This window comes from Eretmochelys imbricata, chromosome 1 (genome assembly GCF_965152235.1).
Source record: "Eretmochelys imbricata isolate rEreImb1 chromosome 1, rEreImb1.hap1, whole genome shotgun sequence".
Taxonomy (NCBI): domain Eukaryota; kingdom Metazoa; phylum Chordata; order Testudines; family Cheloniidae; genus Eretmochelys; species Eretmochelys imbricata.
The window spans coordinates 275,282,085-275,305,712 of NC_135572.1; the positions used below are offsets into that span (position 1 = coordinate 275,282,085).

At 37.4% G+C, this 23,628-nt stretch overlaps 1 long non-coding RNA gene across 1 annotated transcript in view; it reads right to left on the reverse strand.

Moving 5' to 3' along the window:
- The window catches only part of LOC144259451 (uncharacterized), a 33,647-nt gene extending 10,976 nt beyond the window's left edge, over positions 1-22,671 (reverse strand). The window contains exons 1-3 of the long non-coding RNA XR_013344843.1: positions 22,543-22,671; positions 21,921-22,109; positions 7,963-8,087 (exon numbers count right to left, since the gene is read on the reverse strand). This is a non-coding gene — a long non-coding RNA (uncharacterized LOC144259451). The remainder of the gene's footprint in view (positions 1-7,962; positions 8,088-21,920; positions 22,110-22,542) is intronic.
- Positions 22,672-23,628: the final 957 nt, after the last annotated feature.

Below are 23,628 nucleotides of genomic sequence, written 5' to 3' on the forward strand. Positions count from 1 at the left end.
GACTAAAACATAAGGATTAAACAGATGAGCTGTCTCCTGTGAACGCACGGCGGAGAAGCCCTGCTGAGCCACTTTTAAAGACACTCTGGAATTGTACACCTGCTACTCCACAGTCAAACCAACAGGAAGCCAGGCTGGCAGAAAAAAAAATCCACTAATGGACTAAATAGCTATCTTTAGGAGAAATCAAAAGCGTGCATTCAGGACACTTTTCCAAGAAATTTTCAGTTCAGGAAAATTACAATTTATAGATTTGTTCTTTTTACCCTTAGAGTAAGTTGGTTTATCAAACATTTTCATTAAAACATGGATGAAAAGCAAATATTACCATCATCTTCACATTCACTTATAAAGGAAACAAAAGCCTACTAAGTATTGTTCCTGTGATAGAAGCCTAAGAACCCACATAATAGGGTCAGCCTAGAACTCTACAGAAATATCAGCAACAATATTTCTGGTTTAGAATCCATTTGCTTACTCTGTAAATATGATGCTAACTGGAAAAACTATCAATGACTTCTTTGGGGCAGAATGAAACTTCAAGATCACTGAAAAAATGACAATTTCTAATAAAGGAATCATTTTAAATAGTATCATATATAGTTCCCTTTCTTGTCTTAACCATCAGATAGACTAAAAAAATTAAAAATCCCAGCATAGGACACCCATTATTTTGCTCTTATTTTTCTCATTGGTAATGAGAAATAAAACTAGGAAAAATATTATAATGCTAAGTAGTGGTCATGACAACAAACCAATTAAGATAACGTTTTTCAAGTGATGCTGGAATAGAAACTAGATTAATTTTAAACTATTTCCTATATTGTCCACAACTTTTATTTCCAAACACAATCCCTACATATAAAAAATTAAGTACAGTAGTAACAATAATTTCAGTACTTGAAACAAAGGGTAAATTGCTGAGGCTTTACAAATTTATGGCATCATCAACATGCTATTCCAGGTCTTACTCAGAGTAATGGATCAAACAAGCTCCAAAGCAAGCCTGCAGTCCATACACTGAAAGTGAGTACTGCACAAAGCAAAATAAACTTACAATAAACTTGAAGTTTTTTAAGGCTTTGATTTGATTTTCACCAACTTTTCAATTAGATTTCAACTTGTTGCCATAGGTGGCTTCTCTCCCTTTTTTCTTTTATATAATGTCACTAACCTATTTGGCCTATGAGTGTTATTTACAATCACATCTTTTACTCTTGTTTTAGCAGACAGGACAATCTCTTCATGGATCTGTGTAGAGCTGATATATTTGATTTCCAGGTTATCTACTGCCTGCAGATACAAGCACTTCGATTGTTTACAATGCAAGAGTAATTGGTAACAGCTAAATAACTCCATAGAGACTGATTTAAGAGTGCTTCACCTACTACATGAATGTGGGGCTTGATCCTGCAGTCCCTATTCTGGCAAAACTCCCATTGACTCCAATGCAAAACACAATTAATAAAAAAGAAAGAATGAATACAACAATAAGTTAATTATCAATCACACACATTCATTATTAATAACTTTACTTATGTAAAATGGATTTATATTTACAAAACAAATGAAAATAAATGACTTGCCGTTTCCAAAATTTCAACACATTTCAAAATATGGCTGTAAAAATAAGCAGCTTCTGTATGAAATCCACCAGAACAGCTGCAAAGGATTAGACGGCCCTATCCTCATTCTTCAATAGTTTTAGGGTACGTTTCTATCAGATCCTTTAAACATAGAATATGTTTTTTACACCTCTTTTATTTTTGAAATACCTACATTATTCAGTTTCAGGTAAATTATTCCAAGGGTCAGATTCTATGGGTAGTAAATACCCCCCCACACACCTTTTTTTTTGGCCATTTAATGTATTGCTTCCTCATTGCAGGTATTGGTTCGAAATTTAATTTTAAAAATAACTTAAAAATTGTCAGTGAGCCATAAGCAGCTAAATATATTGCACTACTTCTGTAAAAAACCAAAGTCTCTATTTTAAAGGGGGGGTAATAGAGCTTATTTTAACTTTCACTCTCTGTAGCCATTTTATGACCACCAAAGTTTATTGCTTCACAAAATGGTGTGGATGTGCAATATTTTTGAAGACAGTTTTTACAGAATTATATTAAGAGGCTACTAAAATAAAATAAGGGCACACAACATATTATACTGCATTATCTGAGAAACAGTAGGTGATCATGTAATTACAGACTCCATAGTAACATGTATATTTAAGGAGGAATAAACTAATTTTGTGCCTGCAACCTCAGTATAATCATTTCCTGAGTTTTCAGAGTGTAAACTTGCAATGTTCATGTACTCTTAACATAATCATAGAATTGACTAGTTTATGTTTTTTGGGGGTGGGAAAGGGGTGTATTTTAAAGAAAAAAATTTCCCAATTTTGTCTCAGTAGAAGATTATATTTCGCTACTTTTACCACTGAAATATCCATCCATTGCATCCTGTCTTTCTTCCGGTGTAGCCAGACAATGGATACATTCTTTCACTCTCCTCTCCTCTGAAAACAGCAGGACTTTCTTGTTTAAACTTAAAAAAAAAATCCCCTTTGGGCAGAGACCAGGCTGGGAAAATGTCTACCTAATACGTGAAAAGAGTGACTAAACACATAAATTGGCTTCATTGTTATTTTTAATTACTACTGAAGTCCCAAAGAGGGGTGTGAGGAATTGTGGGGTGTTCAGCTCTTGGTATCTGCTACATATGGACAACCAAATTTTCCATTATAAAATTATATTCATGGTTAAATTTCTTCAACAGATGGGGAAAATCTGACATGTGACTCTTTCAGTGGTGGTTCCTTTAAAGCAAAAGAATTTGAACTTGTTAGTTTTAAAGTTATTATGTTTTGACTATATTTTGAACAACAAAAAAGAAAATCTGAATCTACTTTTTAATACTATAAATTGGAGAAACGTCGTCCACCCATATACCATACCTGGCTTTTCTTTTTTTATATTTGGTATCTGACTATAATCCCTCCATGTACCAGTTGTTTTTTAAAAAATGCACATTGATTTTGTTTGACAGAAAGTAAGAGCCATGATTAGCCTTCAGTTTGTTAGGCAGGCATGACCATTTTTTTTTTTTTTTTTTTGAAAACTCATGTTTTCCTGTGTCATAGGTGCAAAACGTGAAATTTCGTAATTTGCTTCCACTGTGACCAAGTTTGCACCTGTATATCATGCACATCCTTTTGCTCAGTGTCTAGATTTCTAAATGTAAAACTTTATTCAAGTACAGTTGTTATTCTTTACATTTTTTCAGCAATAAAAGAATAAAGTTTACTGCAAATTACAGTTCTAAAAAACACTTTTAATAAAGGGGGAAGTAGCCATTAACTAGTGTGACTTTTCTTCCCCTTGTCTTATTTTCAGCCTGCCTGTGATTCTCTGCTAAACTGCTATTCACACCTCATTTTAAAAAAAATGTATACGTATAGGAAAAGATAAAATGTTTTTGAAAATGGAAATAATAAGGATGAATATGCAATCATTTTAAACACATTTTTACTTTTACAATATGTATATTAAAAAAGGTATCAATAAGATATTATCAGCAAATACTACATTATTGGACTAAGACAACCAAACAAATAATACACACACGGAATTTAAAATCCTGTCTTAACCTAAATGCCTAGCATACGTTTTGTTGCTATTATAATTCACTTTACTGTGGCGTCAGTGCCATGAATAAGCTAACTCTGTGTCAGATGTAGATGCTCAACATCATTTACACACCTTGCCCCGCTGTGGTCCCACTGAAGTTAATAGTGGAGTAAACTGCTGAAGTGTGAGGGTATAAGAATCTGGTTCAAAGTTAACATGACAATCAGTAAATCAGTATCTAGGAACATTTGTCTATGGTAAATGGAAAAAGCCTTAAAGGAATTAGTTCTTTTTATGCTTAAAACGAATCACACAACTCAAAAAGCTCAAACTCTTCCCTCCCTTTTTCAGATTTATTTTGTATCAATAAAGATATGACTTTGGTCATACATTATATAATTACATGTGCTTTAATAGACAAAGAAGATTTTGAAGTCCAGTTTAACTTTGGGCTCCTAAAGATTGATTACTAGCATTTTTGCAAATGATTTCAGACACTAGCTGCTATAAATACATTTAAGCTCGCGTCCCCACTCAGCAATGACCATGCATCTACAGTATTTTCATTATCTCAAAAATGCTTTGGCTTCATCAGCAACAGATGAATTCATTAATTTCTTTATTAATTCAAATGATTTTTTTCAATTTTTATATGCCCCAAGGTTGTCTCTGCAAGATGAGCTCCCTCTGTGTTCCATAAAATTGTAATCAATCTCTATTATAGTCATGAAAATGGTATTTGTCACTTTGCTGAGAAAAAAATAATCAATATGTCTTGCAGGGCAGAACAGGCATTTAATACAATGAATTGATGCCTGCTAGAGAAATTTAGCTTGCCAGCAGTTTGGGACAAGCTAATAGAAATCCAGAAAATTCACCCAAGGTTGACAGATGAATATACAACAGACATGCCACAAAAATTAATATTTGGGCATTTTGAATGGCCTATCATTTCATATGTTGGAGAGACCATAGATTTAGACACTCAAATCCCAAAAGAAACCCTTTTCGGTTTTAAAGACAAGACCCCAAAAATTTGTACAAAAAAGGAATTTTTGACTCTGTTATCATTTTCATATTATACTGGAAGAATAAATAGTCTCCTCTACTTTAAAGCATTGCTCCAGACAAGAGACAGTATCAAAAGCACTGTTGAGTTTTAAGTAGTAAGACAATACAAAGATTGTGTGGTGGCACTGAATATCTCAACGCTTTGGAGTGCACTGTAAAGCATCAAATAAAGCAGAGAGAGGCCTGCGTATTCACAAAATAGCAACATTCTGCACTATGGCACTGTTCAAAGACTTCAGGTGGACCATATGAAAAATGCACAAGTAAAATTGTTGTAACTTAAAAGATCTAGAAAAGGTCCAGCTGTAAGTTTAATAATAACTAGTGTCAAATTCTCAAAAGACAATATGTAAAACACTCCTTAATTTTAACAAAGGTATCAATAACTACTTTAGGAATGGGGTCTCCCTTCCTCCCTCCCTTCTACTGCCATCGGCAGAACTGTCAAAAACACGTCAATATTATGCCTTGATTATGCCAGTCTGTTTAATTCCGTTGTTTTGTTGGTTTTAATAAATAATGTTTAAAGTTGCAGCATAAAAAGCAAAAACTGCAACTGCCTGGGACATTTCATTTATGTGAAATAATATTTGATTTTCAATGTATATTAATCTGTCCCATACTTTGCTTTACTCAATCAGGCAATTATTGCCATTCTGTTTAATATTGAAAGGTGTATTTCAGGTTGCAATCATGTTAGAGATTTTTGTACCTTGTAGATAAGTTTGTACAGTGTTTTAAATGTTAGTAGAATTAGCAATGTATTTGGAGGAAAATGTTTTTGTCTCCTTATAAGGCCAACAAAACGACAGAAGAAGAATTTGTGAGACAGCATAGAGAAACCTACCAGAAAATACTGCCACAGTTGGAGTGGTGGCAAACCCAATATCCTCTACAATGGTGATGATTTGTGAGGTTACAAAAAATGGGAAATGGGCAGACTTCTGAGCGTAGAGATGGGGGGTCTGCCTAGGCACGTGCACTTGCAGGACTGAGGCCTAAATCAGCCATACAGACCTGAGTAGGCTGAATGCATGAGGCAGACTGTTATGAGGAACTGAGGATCTCTTTAATTGCTTGATTTGGACAACTTATCCAAGTTGAGAGATAGACCAGGGTTATTCTTATGGTAAGAATTAATTGTATTATGTCTTTCTTTTGTCATTAAATCTCCTTCTGCAAAAATTGTGGCCACTGTGCCAAAACTCATTAAAAGGTGCAAGCATCCAATTTATGGCAAATATGAAGCATTATCCCATACACCACAGGAAGAAAGACAAGACACCAGGAATGTGGTTTAACCAGGCTGAAACTTTTAAGTAACACATCTGGGAGCTATCTGGGATTAACTTGCCCAATGCAGGTAATTCCTTTGTAATCTGTTTCATCTGGTGGAGAGCTGACAGCAGCTAACCTGGTCTCAGTGATATTGCTGAGACCCCATTATCCTCCCTTTCTATGAGGGCTAAGGAGGGTGGGGAAGAGCAGGCTGTCTCCCTACTGAACCCAGACATTAGGAACCCAATTCCCCACTTTCTTTAGGAGATATCTTCTAATCTGCTTCCAATTCCAGTTCAGGGAACCAGACCCCCTTCTGAACAAATACCTGCACTGGGCACCTACCAAGTTGCAACAAAATAAATTTTACAACCTAACTGAGCCACTGGGTCCCTGGGCTGCTGAGAGGAAGATGAAAAAAACCTCACACCACTCTGGCCAACCTGGCAGTCCAGGGGTAAATTCAGTGAGGCCCCCAAACCCAGTGCTATTCTAATCCAATGGGGGAGGTTTTCTTCCCTGTGCAAGTGGTGCTGCTGGGGCCGGAGGAAGGGTTTATTAGCCCTTCCTTTGAGTGTGTGGGAGTCAATAGGCTTGTGCTGCTCCAGCCAATGAGCCACAGTATCCCACTCCTCAACTCTAAACAGGGGGCACAATCCTTTAAGGGAACAACAGTTTTCTTTCCTCTGCTGGCCCAGACAAATCCCCGCACCTCCAAGTCTGCAGGGCAAGAGGCATTAGTGCTAAAACGACATCGTAAAAGTCCTTAATTGTTATTTTTAAAAATATATTCATAGAATGAATACTTTAAATGTGAGTCTCCTATGACCCCTCTCCCCTTCACCCTTGTGTCAGAAATACTCAAAGACACCTTTACATGTTAGGCCCTGCTACTATTGAAATCAATGGAAAAATCTCCCTCTGAGTTCAATGGGGATAAGATTGGCCAAAAGAAAGTATCTGACAATATGGATATGACCTTTTTTCATATTTATTTATTTGTTAAAGCTAGTTTTATGCTAGTTTCTCATTTTGTAAAAGAATTTGATCCTCAGGCTGAAAACACATCGGTCAAGTTTCTTTGTAGCCAAGTAATAAAAAGTTCTTGAAAATCAATTTACATTGAACATGATAATTGACCATTAAACAGTGCAGTCCTCGCAGGAAGCTAAAAAGAATTCAATTAAAAATATCTCTGCATTCTTAAACAACAGAAGTCAAACTAAACAGAAATCCAGCAACACTGACATATGTTTCCCCCCAAGCAATCTGTGTAGTTTCTATTTTACAAATAAGCTTCACCGGCTATTGTACATGTAGTGGCAAGTACTGGTAAGGATGACAGAAGTTAGTGTTGCATGACACTGTCAACATTTATATTTATGCTTTGTGTGAGAGCAAACATTTGTAATTCATCCTAGGAAAGCTGAAGTTTTATTACAGAAAATGACAAAGTGTTACTACAGATAGTTCAAAACGTAAGATATTCCTGTCTACATTGTCAGGTCTGATGTGTGTCAGATTTACACATATGGTTACAAAATGTATATTATATTACATTATATATATATATGTATACATGTATATATAATGCCTTCAAAGATAGACATAAATTTGCATTCAGCTGTCTTTCCTCTTGCACTTTTGTCCAAAATGTAAATGTTTCTCAAACAAACAGGCTTTTGAAGGACTTGCACACATCATATATTCCTTATAAATGGATAAGAAGGATCTTTATATGTTTCAGTTGCAGAGATATGAGAGTAATAAAGGTATTAAGTATTAATATTTTTATAATCAGTATGCTAGGCCCTGAGGGAAATATTCTCATTGATTTTTCCTTGGGCTTATTGACATAATTTGCACACTACTGATAACTGAGTTTTACCTGTTTGAAAGCATAAATCCCACTGAGAAAAGGGTATTTTTCAATTAAACTATCTTACATGAGCTTACTGACAAAGTGAAATAAATTTGAACATACCATGAAGATTAAAATAAGATGAGCTTTAACTGGATGTCCTTGGTTTTCAGATGCATAATCCCCTCATTCTCATTTCATCTGCCATATTCTTCATTCACCTCAACAAGGTCAGCCAAAGATTCTTCCTAAGTAGAGTGGATACATATGTTACAACAACACAGGCAAAGAAGTAGTTCATCTTTGTTCCTGGGTATAAAGCAGTACAGTGAAATGTGATATCATTGCAATGTTTCTAGGTAACAATGCAAATACCCTCTGCAGGAGTTACAATCTATTTAAAGAGTTTTCTTCCCTTTTTTTTATAAGAGAATCTAATATACCTTGTTTTCTCTGTATTATTAAATTATTTCAACTTCTAGGTCAACTATTTCTCAACAACAGCAATAAAATTACAACATAAGGGCTTGATTCTGCTTCCATTACAGTTAATAAAAAACTCCCATTGATATGAATAAAGCAGACTTCAGGCCTAAAGTGTTTTTCAAAAGGCAGCCAAAGTGGCTTAGAAAGTGTTCAAGCTTAAATTTACATTTTGCAACATTTGGCTTGATTCTAAATGAGCAGCAGCTGTGATCATCAAACAACGTGTACCGTACAAAGTCTCCAGCCCCACTCAATTTACAATAGCAAGCAAGCTACAGATTCAGAGAGTTCATCCTGCTCAATTTATTTCCAGTGGAGAAATACTCTATTTATTTCATGTGACTTTAATATTCCCAAATGGAGGTTTTCCTGCTAAAAACAACTGCCCTGCCTCACTATTTTATTCTGTCGAGAAGTCCTTAATCCCCATTTTGCTATTGACCAGTTAGAGCCTAGTCACAGCTAGTAACAACTTTTGATCACTATCAGTCTGGGTTGGATTTGAACTCGTGATACATAAATCAAAGACTCCTGTAGCCTATCCTTGAGTCATCTAGTTTCCCCTTCGATTACTATTTATTAACATAGCCTAGTCACAGGTAGAAAGAGTACTTTATGTATAAAATGAAAACCTATGAAAACTGTTTTCTATTACTCTTTTTACATATTGTATATGAAGCTAGGTATAATTGTGACTAGTCCTTTTTAATAATTTATTTGAGCAATGTATGACGTTCCCCATTTAAGGTCAGGTTCTGTGACCACTACCCACAATGAAAAGTGCTCTGCTCCACCACAAGTCAAATAAATGAAATAAATGCGACTGCTTACAGAGTAAAGGGGAGTAAAGGTGACAGAATGTCATTTTCTGTGTAATTCCACCCACAGAAACAGAGAGTAAGAAATGTTGGTGACAAAATCCCTAGCAAAGCATAACCCAAACCATATTAGGCTGACTGCATCTCAGACTATGACAATAAATATCACTCAGTTTTCCCCCAGCCTGAGTTTTCCTCTTCCTACACGTTCCACCCAATCAAAAAGTTTCATAGTCAAGAATGATACTTCTTTTCCTATGTTTTGTCATTTTGTGTTAAGTCCATTGCAAACTCAATTCACTGGCTTGAGGCCAACGGGTACTGAAAGAATAAAGATGGATATGCAATATCACTGATATTTCACTGCAATGACACACACAGCAGAACTTCACTCATCCACACTAGCAGGGGACATACCAGTACAGACTAGTTAGGATGCAGAATGGTGGTTGCGGAGAGTGCCAGTGGTGTGGGTGATGCTCATTTCTCCACAGAGAAGAGCTCACATTTCCTTCCATATCTCTTCCTGGCACTCAGTAAAGACTTGAAATAGGGTTTCTCTATGTACAATTGATCCTCCCTTCCTTCTCTGGTATGTGCTGTTGCTCAAAGAGGCAGGACGAGGCTCTCTCATTCACAGTGGCTACAGGAATTGGCCAGCAACACTGAGCTAAGCGGGCAAGCTTTCGAGAGACATTGCTACAACCCCATACCCCTCCTTTGAGGCTGTGGCTCTTAAGAGACCTGTTTCCATTGCCACCTCAGTTCTTCCTTCAGTATGGCGTCCAGATGCGGGAAGATATTACATCTAGTCACAAGCCCTGTCACTAATATGAAAAAAAAAAACAGCTCCCAACTCTTCCCCCAGGGTACAGCTTTAATCTCTTCCTGTGGTAGGACTCAGTGCGCTGGACAGAATGGTGGACCCTAAAAGAACTGCCATCACCATGAGTGAAGAAAAGGGGCTGGGCAGCAACGTCAGCCTTTGCGTAGGCCTTCATGCACCATGCCATAAACTGGTTTCTGAGGCCTCAGTAGGAAGGCTATAAGGCTGCTCCATCTGCCTGAGCAACAGCAGCACTACTAAGCTGGGAGAAGGCCAGAGTCAGAGGAAGAAGAGCCAAATCTAAATAGAAAAAATTCACTTCAGGACTTACAGGGAACTTGACATGACCAAACCTGACCCTACATATGGCATAGCAGCAAAACTTTACATTAGGTGCTCCAGTAAACTGCAAACCTGGAAATCCGCTTTCATTGTGGCTTTGTGGCTTGCCAAAGAATACATTAGGTGAGCTTTTTGATGTTGCTGGTATTGACTACTGAAATAAGAAAACCTTTCCCACAAACCGCTCCCATTCTTATCCACAAACTGAAAGAGTAAGATATTATGTATACAGCTGAAATTAGGACCAGTCTGTTATTCATGCTGCCTATGGATGCTGACCAACCAAACCCAAATGAAGTATGAGCGACTACAGTTGACACCTTTCACTTCTCACTGTGTTTCATTTTTTGAACAACACGGATTGAAATCCTAACCACACCCTTTAAAATGGGGCAGCCAGATGAAAATCATAGGTTAATACAGCTGTCTGACAAAGCCATTGCCTTCTTTATTATTAAATGAAGTAATGTGCAGTAATGACACACAAGGAAAGTTCTGATTTGCAGATAAAGAAGTGATACGAACTCTTTGAAAAGACACTGTATCCTCCCCCCGCTTGCTTCATCAATACTCTGACTATGAATTTTCTGAAAATGTACCATATGCTAATTAATGTATGAGTTAAAGTTAATTAAAAACTGGGTCTTTTAGGAATTTTCTTCCATATAGTTAAAAATAACTGTAATGTGCAAAGGCTATATTGAAGAAAATAAGTTGTAAGTAAAGTTATTAGTGATTATTTTTTCTACTTGTCATGATATTTTAGGCTCCAGACAGGATCTGGTCAACAACCACTGTGACAGTATAGGTAATTGAACCAATCTCCACCCTTCCTCTATTGCTAATTTGCATGCAACAATTCTATTGATTATAATGCGTCAGTAGTATAAGAGACTGGATTTATGACTCAAGGATTCTCACTCGTCAATTACTTGGCCCAGTCATCACTGCTCTTTAAGGGTATATCTACACAGCAAAGAAAAACCCGTGGCTGGCTCTAGGACCCTGAGGGGTAGGAGAGTCCCAGAGCTCAAACTGCAGCCCGAGTCCAGAAGGGTACACAGCAGTGAAACAGCCCCACAGCCCGAGCCAGAGTCAGCTGGCACAGGCCAACCATGGGTTTTTCTTTGCTGTGTACACATACCCTAAGTGTTCCATGACTGCATGCTAGCTTGGACATCAGTGTTTGAAAGGTTCCTCGTGGCACTGTTGCCTTGGCTCCACTGTGTGCTGCCAACAACATTGCTGGGGAAACGGAGACAGAAGCACTGGGGAAAGACATTAGAACTGAGGGAACTGGCTCCCTCTGCCCTTCCTTCACATAGCACTGGTCTCACTCAGAAAGTCCTCTAAGCCAACAAGCCAATTGCAAGATTCATTAGTATCATTAGTATTAGTATTCATTAGTTCACTTTGGCTGCTTTGTGCTACTCTGTTTTACAGGTGAAATTGCTCTTAAAAGTTAAAATTAATAAAGAATTTAAGGGTGGTATTACATGTCTTCAAATCATTCAAAATGTCACATGATAGTATTCTTTTTTGGGTTGTTGTTTAGTGCTCATTTATGCAACTTTTAACAATTAATAAACACTCCCCCACGGTATCTAAAAGACGGAAACTATGTCAAAGTGGAGTTAAGGTTGAGAGCACATATCAAAAATGTAAAAGTAAAAAAAACACAGAGATGTAATAATAATCCCCAAACCCAGCATTATAATTCCAGGAAATTCAGAGTTAATTTAAGTTAAAATAAAGAAATCCAAACAGGTTAAGAAAAACACAATCAAACAACCTCAACTGTGCCCTAAAGTGATATCCAGAAGAGGAAAATATGAAAAAATGAATACAAATTTAAGAATTAGTTTAATCTATTCTGGGACCACAACCACTGAATGCCTTAATTATAATTATATGATAATTGCATGGCATCAGTAAAGAGAAGAGTTACATTTTTGGAAGTGTCTCTTTAGTGTTTGGATTTCTTTTAAGTATAACCTCAATTCTGAATTTCCTGGGTTTGTAATGCTTGATTTTGAGATAATTACACCATCTATTTAATGTTTTTAACCCTTACATGACTGATACATACACTTAACCTTAATGCCATTTTAAAGGTTTGTTTTTGGGTTTTGCTGCTGGGTGTGCGCCCAGGCGTGTGTCTTGGAATAGAAAAAAATAGAAGTCATAATAAAATATTTGTTAACATGATTTACCTGAAACAGTTTTTAAAAACTTTTTCATGAAACAACACGAACTGAGCACATACATAAATCTGTAAGTGAAAAAAAGCTCTACCCAGGCAGAGATGTTATACAATTATAGCACTTTATTGCATTCCCTTAATGTAAAAAGCAGTCATTACATTGACATATGTCCTTCATTGTTGCACTACAGGTTTGTTTAATTTATTCTAAAGAGGAGAAGGTTGCTAGAAGTTATGTACTGTGCTTGTGATGAATTCTTGAAATCCTGGTATACTATACTTATCTTTCATGACAACTTTTGATACGATTGCGCTAGTAAACTGCTAATTATATTATTCCTCTATATTAAACCCTTTTAAAAAAATCTAAATATATTCTTTAAAAAAACCCAACATTTAATACCTCCCCCCCTCCCACAACACACAACCTATTATGGGGCAGCTGCCTTTATGGGGAGCTAGGGATCAGTCTGCCATGTGAAGGCCTCATCTGGGGATAGCTAACTGCCACAGGTGGCTGATTAGCAAATGAGTCCCTGGAACTAATAAAGTTTACCCCAAGCTCAGTGAAGCGGGGACTCCCAAGGAAAACAGGAGGCTGTTGTGGAGAGGAGATCCCAAGAGATGCCTGAGTCAAAAGGCTAAGCAGGGAACCTGGAGGGTGAGCTCTCCAGGTAACCCACTAGAATGGAGAGTCTATAAGAGGTGCTTCTGGGGGGGAGCTCCTAGACAGAGGGCTGCATATGGCAGGCATCCAAGAGGGCATGGTCTGAGCCATGGGTCTCCCAGACTCTGCCCAGCAGCCCAGCCTGGCAAGGATCACCCGCTGTCCCTGGAAGAGTCGCAGTGGATGGACCTGCCTGGACCCCTGACTCCAGAGCAGGGTCTTACTCCGTAAGAAGCAAGAGGTCTAATACCAGGGGAGGGACTGGAACTGAGAGAACCCCTGGTGAAGAGTCTGGATAGAGGTGAACACTAGACTCAGTTCGGGGACAAATGAACACAGAATGACCGGGTCACCAAGCTAAGATGTGGGAGTCAGCGTTTTGTTTATGGCTTGCCTTGGCTTTTCTGTTAAGAAATGAAACCCTCCAACTTGGGGTGCTCTTTAGCATCTAACAGTCAGTCTGGACGTATTGATACCCTGGGTGAGGGAAAAATCAAGTAAGGGCTCACTTGCAACACCATGACTGCCTTTAAGGGGGCAGTCCGGGTCAGCCTGGGATGATGACACACCTGCTATCACTGCTGTTGGTTGGGCCACTCTTTCCTTAAAAGGTCTGTCAGCCCCAGCCCGAGCTCCAGAAACTGCTCCCAGCTCCAGAAATGGCTGGCTTGCTTTACTCTGGTAGTGGATGTTACTCATAGGGAGATTAAAAAAATGCTTATGACACCAGGGATAAAAGGCGCAGATGAGGGTTTTTCTTTTGTTTCTTAGCAACACCTCCTAAGAAGAGATCAAATGGCAGCCAGAAGAGGCCATAAAGGTTGCATCCCTGTGTGTTACTCTGAGTGAGGATGAAATCAAACTGGCAAAGTGGCAGGCGAGCTCTAGAGCGCAAGAAAATGCTGGGTGGTGACTGGTCATCACCTGTCGGAGCGAGTGAGCAGTAGGAACCCAGAATCTGCGCTGTCATAGGCCGAGCCATAGAAGTAGCAATATGGAAGCGTGTGCAAGAAATATATATGGGCAAGGTTGGGGAGGAAGAACCCAAATTAACTGTTATGTAAAAAAACTGAATGACAGAGGAAAGTTATGGTGGCTAATCTGGATGAAAAAGTGATCATCAAGAGAGAACCACCCTGAGAGAAGCTGCTTGAGAGACTGGAACTCTCTCTGTCAAGTGTGAAGAAGAGAACAGACAAGGAGAAGACTGGAGAAGGCCAATTATCTATGTTAAGCATGGCACTGAAGTCATATATGTAATATGACTGACTGACCCATGTAATAATGATTCCACTTTGTTCTGTCTACTGAAATATTGACTTTTACAGCACATGCTGAAAAATCAATATTCCACTAAATGTAACTAAGTGGTTGTAGCAGAGTAGAGCCCTGCCCACCACCTCAATGCAGAAAACTTGCATCCAAAAACTGGATTTTGAGATAACAGAGAAGGTAAAAAGATAGGGACAAGATATTGTAAATGTGGAGAAATGATGGGAAAAAGGAGAAAACAGAGGGTGGTAAAACTGGGAGGAAAAAAAAAAGACATCATATTTGATGTAGCCTGTAAAGCAGTGACTCTGAAAAGGATTTTAGGAGACCTAGTGGACAAACAACTGAACATGAGCTCCTACTGTGAGGCTGTGGCAAAAAGGGCTTGCATATACATCCTTGGATATATAAATAGGGAAGTAATGAGTAGGAAATGGAAGGTGATTTTACTGCTGTATGCAGCATTGGTGAGACAAACTAGAATAATATGTCCAGTGCTGGTGTCTATATTTTAAAAAGGATTTTGAAAAACTGAAGAGAATTCAGAAAAAAAACATAAAAATCATTTTGAGGACTGGAAGAAATACCTTACAGTAAGAAAATTAAGGTGCTCAGTTTGTTTAGCTTATAAAAAAAAGACGGACTTATTACAGTGTGCAAGTACCTTCCCGGGGAAAAATATTCCAGGTATTAAAGGGCTCTTTAACCTGGCAAAAAAAGCACAATAAGAACCAAGGGATGGAAATTAAAACCGGATAAATTCAAATCAGAGATAAGGCACTGATTTTTAACAGTGAGGGCAATTAACCATTAGAACAAACCACCAAGAGAAGTGGTAGATTTCCCATTTCTTGATGTTTTCAAATCAAGTTTGAATGCTTTCCTGGAAGATATGGTTTAGTCAAACACAAATTATTGAGCTTAGCACACGACTATCTAGGTGAAATTTCATGACCTGTATTATACAGAAGGTCAAATTGGATGATTTTTTTTAAAAGAAGCTGAATGGAAATAGAGTTCAAGAAAAGGAAAACTTTATTTTAAAGCTTAATGTAAACATGCTGTGCTATACAGTTTCGAATTCAGATAATTGGCTTTTTTTTTACATGACTTCTTATTTAGCCAATCCCTTGTATTGAATAACCCATTATATACACAAATGTCTGGAGTTGCTGATTCTGTCTCTATATTCAACAACATTGAGTCTCATGTACATATCGGACTGGTGTGGAAATAGAAAAGAGGGAAGAAATGACTATGGAAAAATAAAAACAAAGAATGGAAAGGAGGAGCTACTGCTAGCCTAACTTACACATACTCATGTTACTAAAGATGCAGCAGTGACAAGGGAAAATATTTTGCAGCGATTTCTTCTGTACTCACAAGTAAAGGAGCAAAATTATTTGGCAAATCTAATAATTCCAATACATGAAAGAAATCCTGGCTTTTTTCAACCCAGTCAGTTCCATTCCTGATCTTTTCTGTAAGAACATCACTGGTACTCACTGGACTGAAAAGAGCAGAGAAAGCCAAACAAAAACAAAATTTAAGTTAGTTATGACGATAGCTACAGCTCACCAGCATCACAGTATATACACAGCTAACATACAGGAGTTAGGTGGTGCAGTGACTGCGTATAAACTGAGCATTGTTAGAAATTCTCCCACTATTGCTCCATCACTGATGCTGATCCTCCGGTATTAGCACTAATGGGAGTGACACAGTAGACTGATCACAGGCATGTTTATCACTGTGCCATCTAACTCTAGTCAGGGCAGATCTAATTGGCATGCTGGTTGAAAATGCCTAAAAATGCTCAGTGAGGAAAAGACCAGTGACTTAAGACAGCCATCTTTCACCTGTGCAGAACGAGATTCAAATTTAATTTACAAATGTGTCAGAATTTTTAAAAACTCAAATTTCTTTTTGAAAGTTTTCTGAAAATGCCCCCCATATGGGAAAATTATTTCTCTCTAATTTTGCTTCTCTGAAGTTATCATTTCACTGGATCCATGCTTTTGGGTCTTGCGCATTTAGTGTGATAGAAGGAAGCTCCTACAGTACTTTGGCCCTTTGGAGTGCTTAGTTAGTTCTGGGTCTTTAGTAGCAAAGGTGAATAAAAAATCAGATTTATATGCATGAAGCTGCCATTGAACTGCAGGATGCTTGAGTCACCAGGCTATAGCAACAGCAGCTCCAGTGATTAAAACGTTGCTCATTATGGCAATATGCAACTTGACAATCTGCTAGGTCACTTTACGCAAGTACCGAATGAGGAGGAAAGGAAGAATGCCCTATCTATGTCCATGGTGGCCTCTAAAATTTATTTAAAGACCACCAAATCCACAAAATAATCGCAGTACATAAACATATTTGAACAAAGCTTTTAAATACCAGCCCATCCACTTGACAGGAGATATTGCTGTTGGTGTAAATACTGTTCTCACTAAACTAAATAAATATTAGAATATGGCGTTTTCTTCAATTAATTTAGTCAAAACAGGCCTATATATTATATATACAGACAACTAAACCCCTTCCAAATTAGGTTATCTATGTTTTGTTTATTTCTGTTCCCAGACTTTCAGCAGAGATCCCAAAGTATTTCCTGTTAAACTGAAATCTCTGCTGCAACCCTAACTATGGTCTCATGACCACGCATGTATGCAGAATAGCACATGCCAGGACTTCATGCAGATATGAGTGATACTGTCTAGCACCATCAGGCTATTTTTTTTTTTTTTTGGAAGATTATGTTTTGCTCCTGGCTTGAAGGAGGACCAGAAACAAACCTTATCTGTGGTCAGAGTCACAATGAGCATTCCTCAGCAACAGGTAGCACCAGTGGAGGACCAGACTGGTGGTATTCTGTATGATCATATCTAGATTTCAAGATAGGTGATTATTATTTATATTATTGCTTACGTATTAAAAATTGTAGTTGAATAGGAAATAAATTACGGCAAGGTCCGTGTTCTAACTGTCTGTCTGAGACTGATGGTGGCCATGACATTTTAATTAAATTACAATAACGATAAAGTTAGACATAAGGTCAAGTGATTATCATACACATTAAAAATAAAAGGATAATAGCGAGAAATCCTCGCATAATAATCCCGATTAGAATAAGTAAATATAGAAAAATACTAGTAGGCAGTCACAGCAGAAAAAATAATTTAAATTTACTTAACAGAACGAGAAACCCCATCTTGACAGGTCTCGGATGCATCCCGATGAAGTGAGCTGTAGCTCACGAAAGCTTATGCTCAAATAAATTTGTTAGTCTCTAAGGTGCCACAAGTACTCCCCATCCTGAAACTGGCACAACCATATTTTCTTATTGGAAATCTGAATGTAAAGGTGTAACTGTCTGTGGACAAGTGATTAGAATTGTTCCCCATGAGCCTGGCTCCCTCATGAGTGAGAGGTAAAGAGCTCCCCATCCCCTGAGCATAATTTAGAACCCAAATAAATAAATACACACACATGAGAGAGAATGAGCATTAAGTCAATCACTGGAAAATATTCAAGTATGTAGTATGAGGAGAAGGCATGAGGGCAATTATGAATCTTGTCAAATTATAAGTTGAGAGGAGCAAAATAACAGGCAAATAATTTTTCCTTGTCTAAAGATAAAATATTCCGGTTCTTGGAAAGAAGATTAAGAAGTATGAAGGACAGTCTCCACAAACAAATTCTCTAAACTAGAAAGACACTAATTCCTAGGCTGTTTCATATTTCCAGTTGAATGCTGAAATCCCTTCCACAGACAATATATGGGAGAGTTAGGGAAAAACCAAATAGATGGTGAACCACAGGCAGCCAAACCAGGACCGTTAAGATAAAGAGAAGTATCCATATGAATATATTATGCATGGCAAGCTAGATAAATAAAAGGATATAGTCTTCTTTACATTAGTACCAAGTCATTTGCGCCAAACATTAACAGGAAATCCCATAGACTTGTTCTTACTAGTTACCATGAAAGCGGGCAGACTCGGCCCAGAATAATAAGAGAAGATCCTCAAACTAGGACATTGACCTAATATAGCATATAGGTCAAGTCCCACACAGACATTCAATTGGAACACTGGTTTCAAAATTACAGCAATCCTCAGCTATCCACAGGGAATTGAGTGTGCAATGGAGAGTCTGTTTTCCCAAGGTAATGACAAACTCTTCAGCTGAAGAAAATCAACACCATATTTGATTGCACCTGCAATAATACATAAACAAATAGTTGGAAGTATTGAAAATATCCTCACCAAGTACCTCTAGGTTTCCATTTGACTGCTTTGCGTCACAATGAATTAAGTCAGATCTAAATGCTGACCATGCAAGCCTTCCACGTCCAAGCTAAAATTCATTGGCAAGGTCTTCAATGCAGGAAGGGACAAATGATAAATTCTCTCTGGTTGAATTTAAGTCAGTGATGTTCATTGAGGCATTGTCACAAGTCTTCCATTCCACAACCTCCCTTTGGAACCAGTGTCCTTCCTTGTTTCTGGTCAGTGAGGAAAGAACGTGGCTCATCACTAGTCAAGACTGTCAATTCCTTCTTAAGGGAGGGTAGGGCATCGTCTTTTCTTATGGAAGTTGTTGTATGACCTTTGCTCAAGAAACCATCACTTCATGCTGGCAATCTGGCCAACAACATTCCACTATCTAATCTTCTATTTTTGTTTAAGACTACAGAGAAAACTGAGATAACTCTTAGAGCCTTTAGATGCCTCACATGACCCCTTGTCATTCTGAGTATGACTGGAATAAGAGGACAGAAACTGAGGTGCGGTGTAAATGAAAGATCCTGCAGTCTGGGTAAGGATGAAGATTGGGGTGTCCACGCTGCTATTTTTAGATCCATCAGATGCACATAATAGCAATGATCACAAAGTTCTGATAACTCACATGAAAAGCATACCAAGTTTGGACACAACTGCTCTGGGACAGCTCAGTTTCTTCCTGGTAGTTTTTCCAGACCTTGTGCAATTGCTCTTCATCTTTAGGAGAACTATCATCTGGATTTTCACAGCATTTCATCTTGTCTCCCCTGTTGAAAGGGTGAGTGAGGAGGTATGGGCTGCAGAGTTATCAATATGGTGATGATGTCAAAGTGTATCAATCTCACCTAACCAAGACACTGCTGTTGAATGTCTGGTCCAGTGTTTGGTTGAGATCAGGAAATGGATGAAACTGCTGGTTGAAATCATTGGCAACTGGCTGAAACTCAATCCAGATAAGACTGGTCACGGTAAAGTAATGCTGGTAACTTGAGGGAAGCAACCAGTAGATATGGCAAAGATACCTTCCATATTATACTGAGGATGTTTGCCTACTTTATATTGAGGATGTGTCTCAGCCATTTGTTAACAGAACTCATAAACTGGTGGGATTGTTAGACTTCAAAATGCTGCTAGATTAACATACAGCAGCAGTTTCAAGAATGACCATTTTTCATCATCACTTGGCCAGGAGAATATGACTTTTTTCAGATGTAGATCCTTGCTGCTCTGATGCATGTCTTTGTTACCTGGAGATTAGACCACTGCAATGTGCTCTTCTTCCAACTTTATCTTAAATCAACACAGAAACTGAAACTAGTGTGGAATGTGGCAACCTGCTTATTAAGTGATGTAATTCTCTGAATTGGCTATCTGTTGGTTTCTAGGTGGATTTTTAACGCATTGCCTTGGATTTATAAAATCCTAAATGACTTGCAACCTGCCTACTAACACTCCCAAATTTCACCTACTGTACTAGACCCTTTCTAAATTATCAAAAAAAACCCTGAGGAGTACTTGTGGCACCTTAGAGACTAACAAATTTATTTGGGCATAAGCTTTCATGGGCTAAAACCCACTTCATCGAATGCATGCAGTGGAAAATACAGTAGGAAGATATATAGAGACAGAGAACATGAAAAAATGGGTGTTGCCATACCAACTGTAATGAGACTAATCAATTAAGGTGGGCTGTTATCAGCAGGAGGAAAAAAAAACTTTTGTAGTGATAATCAGGATGACCCATTTCAAACGGTTGACAAGAAGGTGTGAGTAACTGTAGGGGAAAAATTAGCATGGGGAAATAGTTTTTACTTTGTGTAATGACCCATCCACTCCCAGTCTTTATTCAAGCGTAATTTAATGGTGTCTAGTTTGCAAATTAATTCCAATTCTGCAGTTTCTCGTTGGCGTCTGTTTTTGAAGTTTTTGTTGTTGGAGAATTGTGACTTTTAGGTCTGAAACTAAGTGACCAGGGAAGTTAAACCTTCAACCTCCCTCATTTTTTTTTTTTTTTGCTGATACAGAACAACACATTTACCACTCTGAAACCTTTCTAAATTATGTTGTTTCTGCAACTAAAGCTGTGTCTCAGTATCCTGATTACCAGTAATTATAGACTGAGTGGTAAAAATAAATGTTTGTACAACCATGGCCCTTCTTGGAAACTCCCCAAAACCTCAGTGATTTAAAAATGTGTCATTTAAAAACAATATTGTGATTCATTTCAATATTACATGATTACACTGAATAAAAGATATATATTTTTTCTTAAAGTGCACTTTTTACCTAATTACCTAAGACATTATGATCATAGCCCAGAAATTTCAATAAACTGCATTCTATTACTATTAGACAACATACTAGTAACACAATATGAAGATTTACTATGTTAATATTTCTGAACAATATTAGTGCCATATAATGTTAAACAGTAAATATGAAGACAATGTACTATAGTTCAAAAATAATCATTCCCATTTGAGAGATGTGTTAGTGAAAATAGATTGCTTGTAAGTGAGAGTTAGAAGGGTAAAAATATTGAGGCCTAGGGACTCTCATTTGCTTTATATCTTGCACACATTAGGTCTCCTTGCTCCATTGCCTGTTAAATATTACTGGACAAATTTGCTAGCCTCTATTCTCAGGCTTGGCCACTACAGATTTAAATGCTAATTCAATAAATAGACAGCCTGACATTATAATCTAGGTACATTTACATGATGTTTTGATGTTAACTTTAAAACACCTCCATATATGTCATTGTCAGGCATATAGTATATGTATACTTATCAGTTTCATATTTAATTCACTATCCATTCTTTTGTTTATAGCTACTGATTAGTAGTGATTTTTTCACAAGAATAATGTTAATCTTGCTTGATGTTTCCTCTAAACTATTTTATCTTACACTGTTTTTCACTTGAGTGACACAGATCATTATGTACAGCATCATGTATTGTGCGCTACTAGTTAAAGCTGCAGAGTAAGCCTATGCGAATGTAATACAAAACAGAAATATGAATGAGATAATGTATTCATATGACATGGAACACTTCCAGTCATTTTTCACTGCAGAGCTGCTGTATGCATTTTATATTCCACACTTTACAGTTGCCTGTGGAAATATGGAAATGCAAAACTAGCTGAAAAAATAAATAAAATAAAACTGTTTCCTGAGTCTCACCTTATCGTCCTGAGGCATCAGGGATTCTGTGTTGTCTCCGTTTTTATTAATAATGCAACAATAGTCTTTCAACCATTCTTCCTGCAGGATAAATGCTCTTTTTTGGCAACTAAAGACATGTGATTAACTAGCTCATAGGCTAAAACCTGACAGAGGTTCTCAATATCTACCAGTCTATCCATCTGGTACCTAGAGGAGAAGAAATAAATGGGTTATGTATCTATTCAAAGGGGACTTTTATATCCTCCCACAGTCATTACATTAGAAATATGAACTTTGCTCTCTTGCTCATAATATAACGAAACCATTCTGTTACTAATTTAATTCCTATTTAGCTTCAATAAGACAATTTTCTATACCTGGAAGCTGCAAACTAACTAGAATGCTCAACGGGAGAACAAGACTTTACTGACATACTTGCATTAAAACAGACAGCATGTGCATCTCTTGAGAGTAGAAAAGCACTTTGTGCTTAATATTCACACCTTTTGCTATTCCTTATATTGTTTTCTGAAGAAAAACATTTTGACACTCCCACTTTTTTCATTAAAATTTATAATTTGAATAAAGGAGCATTATATCTTTTCATCTGTATGTAACTGAACCTAAATCGGTCTCTTACCTTGTAGGGAAATTGCACAGCTTCATGGATATAACAGGATGAGTGATGTATAAAATGTTTTTCAACTAACTGTGCATGATTTACTCTTTAATGCCCGGAAAACTTCTCTCTATTAGCATTTTCAGAAAGCTAAAAAAAGATGATGATATATTCAGTATAATACCCAATTATATTACTAGAAAACCATAGGAAAAATTAGAGTTGTCAAGCGATTCAAAAAATTAATTGCAATAAATCGCACTGTTAAACAATAATAGAATACCATTTATTTAAATATTTTTGGATGTTTTCTACATTTTCAAATATATTGATTTCAATTGCAACACAGAAAATAAAGTGTACAGTGCTCATTTTATATTTATTTTTGATCACAAGTATTTGCACTGTAAAAACAGCAGAAATTACCATGAACCCAATATCAGTACTGCAGTGCAATCTCTTTATCATGAACTTACAAATGTAGAATTATGTACAAAAAATAACTGCATTCAAAAATAAAACAAGGTAAAACTTTAGAGCCTACAAGTCCATTTGGTCCTACTTCAGCCAATCGCTCAGACAAACACATTTTGTTACATTTGCAGGAGATAATGTTGCCGGCTTCTTGGTTACAACGTCACCTGAAAGTGAGAACAGGTGTTCTTATGGCACTGGTGTCACAAGATATTTGCATGCCAGATGCGCTAAAGATTCATATGTCCCTTCATGCTTCAACCACCATTCTAGAGGACATGAATCCATGCTGGTGATGGGTTCGGTTCAATAACGATCCAACGCAGAGACGACGAATGCATGTTCATTTTCATCATCATGAGTCAGATGCCACCAGCAGAAGGTTGATTTTCTTTTTTGGTGGTTTGGGTTCTGTAGTTTCCGCATCAAAATGTTGCTCTTTTAAGACTTCTGAAAGCATGCTCCACACCTGGTCTCTCTCAGATTTTGGAAGGTACTTCAGATTCTTAAACCATGGGTCGAGAGCTGTAGCTATTTTTAGAAATATCACACTGGTACCTTCTTTGCGTTTTGTCAAATCTGCAGTGACAGTGTTCATAAATCAAACGTGTGCTGGGTCACCATCTGAGACTG